This window comes from Schistocerca americana, chromosome 8, assembly GCF_021461395.2.
Source record: "Schistocerca americana isolate TAMUIC-IGC-003095 chromosome 8, iqSchAmer2.1, whole genome shotgun sequence".
In the NCBI taxonomy this organism is placed as follows: Eukaryota; Metazoa; Arthropoda; class Insecta; order Orthoptera; family Acrididae; genus Schistocerca; species Schistocerca americana.
In genome coordinates, this window is record NC_060126.1 from 97,697,257 (window position 1) to 97,703,024 (window position 5,768).

The 5,768-nt window shown below is 43.8% G+C and overlaps 1 non-coding gene across 1 annotated transcript; it reads left to right on the top strand.

Annotated features, from left to right (window-relative positions):
- The first annotated feature begins 5,075 nt into the window (after positions 1 to 5,075).
- On the top strand, positions 5,076 to 5,150 carry Trnas-cga. The gene has a single exon. It is a non-coding gene; the product is annotated as a tRNA-Ser (tRNA).
- Positions 5,151 to 5,768: the final 618 nt, after the last annotated feature.

Sequence of the window (5,768 nt, forward strand, 5' to 3'; positions counted from 1 at the left end):
TGAATTTGTGGCAGCTCTGAGGTAGAAGGAAAAGATCTACAGATACTTCCAAAAGGATGGAGCACCTGCACATACAACCGACCAAACCTTAGAGCACATTTACACATTCTTCACGCGTGAGAGAGCTGATAGCGGTGGTCAGTCTGATCACGGCCCTAGCTGGCCGCTCGGATCATCTGATATGTCATTGCGCGATTACTTTATGTAGGGAGAGCCCGCAAGTCTAAGGTCTACCGCAAGTACCCTCATAGTCTTCAAGATCTGCAACAGAACATTTCGGATGAGACTGCAGCAGTTCCAGCAGTCCATCTTCGATCCGCCTTCAGCAATTTGCTGACCGTGGCCCAAATGTGCCAAGAGATGAATGATGGTCATTTTCAACGCCTGCTATGAAAGAAAACACCATCCGAATAAGCCTAAGGGCACCGACCGGTCGCCATGTCATCCTCAGCCCTTAGGCGTCAGCAGAAATAGGTATGGAAGGCCATGTGATCAGCACACCGGCCGTTGTCAGGTTTCGTGACTCGTGCCGCTACTTCTCAGTCAAGTAGCTCCTGAATTGGCCTCAAAAGAGCTGAGTGCACCCCGCTTGCCAACAGCACCCGTCTGTCCTGGACAGTGACCCATCCACGCCCGACAGCGCTTAACTTCGGTGAACTGACGGGAAGCGGTGTTACCATTGCCCCAGAGTCGTTGGCCAACAACTACTCTAGTCACGTTAGTACTGTATTTCTTTCCCTCTGTCGCGTTTCTTTGTACCGCGGAACTCGGTTATCCAGGCCACATTTAGTTGCCACATTCTGTACTTGCACCAGATGATGTGTTGCGCCAGAGTCAACCAAGAAATACTTACTGTCATTGGCTTATTTTAAAGTTCAGTAACACAGTAAAATATTTTATCATATGATGTTATCCCCTATGGTATGACGACCACATTTTATTTTTATTTTATTGCAGACTAAGTCATCCAGTTACACTTTATGCATACCTTCCGTAACCTCTGACAGTAATAAAAACCTGTACGTTTCACAAAAACATCAATTTATCGATATCATCAAAACAGTTTCAATGAATAACGGGTACTGGGTAAAATCAATTGACAAATTGTCCAACAAAATACAGACCAAAATCAGTTACAGAAGCAAAGCAGGAAAAACTACTGATACAAGGCAAATCTTGACAATCACCCCTTATTTAAGTATAGCATCACAAAAAATTGCCAATTTATTTTAGAATACTAGTATAAAAATACCTTCAGCGTTCTACACAGCTGAAACAGAAAGAACTTTCCGTAAATGCTACAAAGGGCAGACTGAGGTTTTCAACTAAAGCACTGTGAACCATCCACAGCCGCTAACCATATGTACCTTAACAGACACACGCTGAATGGCAGCCACAATAGCCTGACAGTACTCCACATAGATAACAATGGAAGAAGGCTCGATACGTTAGATCAACCAAAAGTACTGTAATAAGAAGAAAAATGTTTTGAAAACATGTTAAACAAACAAACTGAGTTAAAAAGCCAATAGTTTCAAAAGTTTGTTTTTCTGAAAGAAACCAGAACTGAAAAGCTGTTACCTTTTTACCACACACAGTCGCCTCTGATTTCAGTAGTAAAGAAAATGTTTTCCCAAAAAATTGTTTTGTTAATAACATCTGTATATAGATAAAAATGTAATCTCCTTCTATTACCTTAAAAGTAACATTTGTGTGTTTATAAAATGTGACATCTCTACGTCAGATACTCTTGCCTGAATTTTGTGCAAATATGCTGTTTTAGTTCGTGATATTAATATCTATGTACAGAGTAACAATTATTGAACTGTAGGAAAAAAATGTAAATTAGTTGCAAACTACGGAGTGCATGCACCTTATTTAGCGTGAAAACTTCACTGCAGATATTCGGATTTAGGTTATGACGTGTACGGTATGCCTGCCATCATTGGTGATTATGTGATGCAGACGAGTAGCGAAATTCTGCATGACCCGCTGAAGTGTCGGAACATCGATGCAGTCGATGGCCTCCTGAAAGGCTGTTTCCAGCTCAGCAATGGTTTTGGGGTCATTGCTGTACAGCTACTCTTTGATATAGCCCCAGAAAACGAGTCGCATGTGTTGAGATCCGGAGAATATGGCGGCCAATCGAGGCCCATGCCAGTGACATCTGGGTACCCCCCAACCACACAACCAGAACACCAAAGTCCTCCTCCAGGACATCGAACAATCTCCTGGTTCGATTGGGTCCGTCTTGTCGCAATCAGGGTCACTTTGGATAACGGGAATGAAATCATCTTCTAAAACCTTCACTTACCGTTCGATAGTCACCGTGCCATTAAGGAATATCGCACCGATTACCCTGTGACTGGACATTGCAAACCATACAGTTACCCGTTGAGGATGAAGAGACTTCTCGATCGCTAAATGCGGATTCTCAGTCCCCTAAATGCTCCAATTTTGCTTATTAAACAACCCATCCAAATGAAAGTGGGCTTCGTCAGTAAACCAAAGCATAAAGCGCTTACTAATGCCTATCATGTCCTGCAGCCAACCGTACAGTTTGAATGTCCTAACGCAAACTGTTCACAAGTTGCAACCTTTTTATTTCATATAGTTCAATAATTGTTACCCTGTAAATACATCTACACATGCTGTACTTGGAAACTCTAGAATCACTGTTGGAAAGAGTGAGTAACTTCCATTTTTTTCTTACTTTCGTAGCTCCGATTTACGACGGCTATTTTCTTTCTGGCCTCCGATCGGTTGTGAAATGGACACCACAGTGAAATCGAAAATGTCTTATTTGCACACGTTTACCATAACCTTCCAGCTACTTTTCTAGATAGTCCATTTTGTGTTAGCAGAAGAGCCAACACCGTGTTACGAGTGGAGGCCGAAATGCATGCGTTTTACCTCACGCAGGCTGGCGTGCAGAGGGAAGAACTATACTGACGTGAGGTCTGGAACATGACAAGGAATGAGAATTCAGAAAGCGGGCATAATTAGTTTGACACTTAACTTTAATCCATTAATGATGAACGTCGCTCTTGTCGGTACAAGTGTCACAGTATTATCTGTTCAGAATACATTCTTGAAGATAGTACTTATAGTAACTGAATATGGCGCCTTGCTGGGTCGTAGCAAATGATGTAGCTGAAGGCTATGTTAAACTGTCGTCTCTGCAAATGAGAGCGTATGTAGTCAGTGAACAATCGCTAGCAAAGTCGGCTGTACAACTGGGGCGAGTGCTAGGGAGTCCCTCTAGACCTGACCTGCCTTGTGGCGGCGCTCGGTCTGCAATCACTGATAGTGGCGACACGCGGGTCCGACGTATACTAACGGACCGCGGCCGATTTAAAGGCTACCACCTAGCAAGTGTGGTGTCTGGCGGTGACACCACAGTCCCCGCTCCGATTGAGACATTTGTCACACCGATGTACCACAGTTCCAATACCCTCGTCAAAAACGGCAGCTGCGTGTGATTTCTGGCAGTCCTCTACGCCGGTCTACTGCTAGTTGGCTGTGCCATAATGCTGTCATAGCCAGCAGTTCGTGTGAGTAAAAAGACAAAAATCAGGGGAGATCAAGTCCTGGGTGTATGGTGGGTGATCAAACGCTCCCCATCGAAAACGCTGCAGGAGTCTCTTTGTTACCGAGAATTGTCATAAAGAAAGAAACACACGGCAGTTACGTTATGTGGCTGCACTATATCAGGCGGAGATCCTCAGCAGGATTTCACACTTGGCGGGAGACACTCTTTTCTGGGAATGTTTCGGTGCTGACTGTGTGCTCAGAGCCGTAGAGTGCCCGATAGACGGGCATACTAGACACATCTGAGCAAAGTTTCACCGGATGTTCACTGCGCTTTTAATTTCGCGACCGATCGGAGGTTGAAAAAATAAAACAGCCCCCGTAATAGAGTGTATAGCATTGTAACGTGGGACGTATAGTAAACAGAGTCAGTGATAACACGTTTTCGAACAATATTGCAAACTGATATCGGAGCATCTGAACTGAGCCTTCAGGGCTAAAAACGTCACAATGACGGAAGGAGGATTGTTTCCCCAAAGTAATCATTCACAGCCAGAACAGTCAAAATTAAATTTTATTTCGTTTTATTTTATTTTAATTTTTTATTGCGTTTGTTAAACAACTAATGTTTGTTTTATGAGAAATAGTTGTTTCGTATTTTTCGTGATGATGTTACATCTCGCATGCGTTTCAAAAATTCGGAACTAGGCTATGATGTTTGGTTTGTGGGGCGCTTAACTACGCGATTATCATCGCCCGTACAAATTCCCAACCTTTGCTCAGCCCAATCTCGCCACTTTCGTGAATGATGGTGAAATGATGAGGACAACACAAACACCCAGTCACGGACATAAGCGAATCTGTACAGTAGTGAGGAAGGAAAAAGAAAAGTTATGTAGACGATACATTTGTCACATGGACACGTGAGGAAGAGGAACTGGATGCCTTCCTGTTACATCTGAATAGTATTAATCCAAGAATTCAATTAACTTTGGAAAAGGAAATCGATGGTCACCTGAACTTCTTAGATGTGACTGTAAGCAAACGAGAGGACGGATCATTGGGTCATAAAGTTTACAAAAAAGACACACACACTGTTCGTTATCTGCAGAAAGATTCTAACCACCACCCAAGACATAAAAGGGGGGTGATTAAAACATTAATAGACAGGGCGTACAAAATACGTGAACCAGCTCACTTAGATGATGAGACTGAACACCTTAGAGCGACCTCCAAGAGGAATGGGTATTCCAACAGAGAGATAGATCGTGCACTACGCCCTAGACTGACAACCAAGACGGACGAGAATGAGATTTTCACTCTGCAGCCGAGAGGACGCTGATATGAAACTTCCTGGCAGATTAAAAGTGTGTGCCGGACCCAGACTCGAACTCGGGACCTTTGCCTTTCGCGGGCAAGTGCTCTACCAACTGAGCTACCCAAGCACGACTCACGCCCGTGAGAGCAGGAGAGCTTCTGTAAAGTTGGAAGGTAGGAGACGAGGTACTGCCAGAAGTAAAGCTGTGAGGACGGGCGTGAGTCGTGCTTGGGTAGCTCAGTTGGTAGAGCACTTGCCCGCGAAAGGCAAAGGTCCCGAGTTCGAGTCTCGGTCCGGCGCACAGTTTTAATCTGCGAGGAAGTTTCAAGACGGACGAGGATCGACGCCAAACCAAAGGGAAAGCGTTCTTACCATTTATCAGTAAGGTCACTGATCGCATTGGAAAAATTTTAAGCAAGTAAGATGTGGAAACTGTTTTCAGACCCACTACGAAAATTAAAAGATGTTTGAGATCCGCAAAAGATAAATGACATCCTCTAGCTACACCAGGTGTCTATAAATTCGGTGCAGTTGTGGAAAGGTCTATATAGGCACAACAAAAATAATCGTCAACACCCGTCTGGGTGAATATAAAAGGTACTGCCGCCTCGGACATATTGATAATTCGGCTGTAGCGGAACATGTCTTTCAGGAAGGTGATCACGAAATAAAGTTTAGTGAAACGACCGTCATAGCAAAGACGTCGCATTATTATCCGCGAATGTACAGAGAGGCCATTGAGATTGCCAAACACTGCAATAATTTTAATAGAAAAGATGAAGACATTAAACTGGATAAGATATGGATGTCATCACTGCAGCAACGGCGTGACAATCGATTAATTTCAATTGAGAAAGTTGGCAGTATCAGAGATCATAGCACAGCCGACATCACGTGATTGACAGCGGCGCCCTCTCGA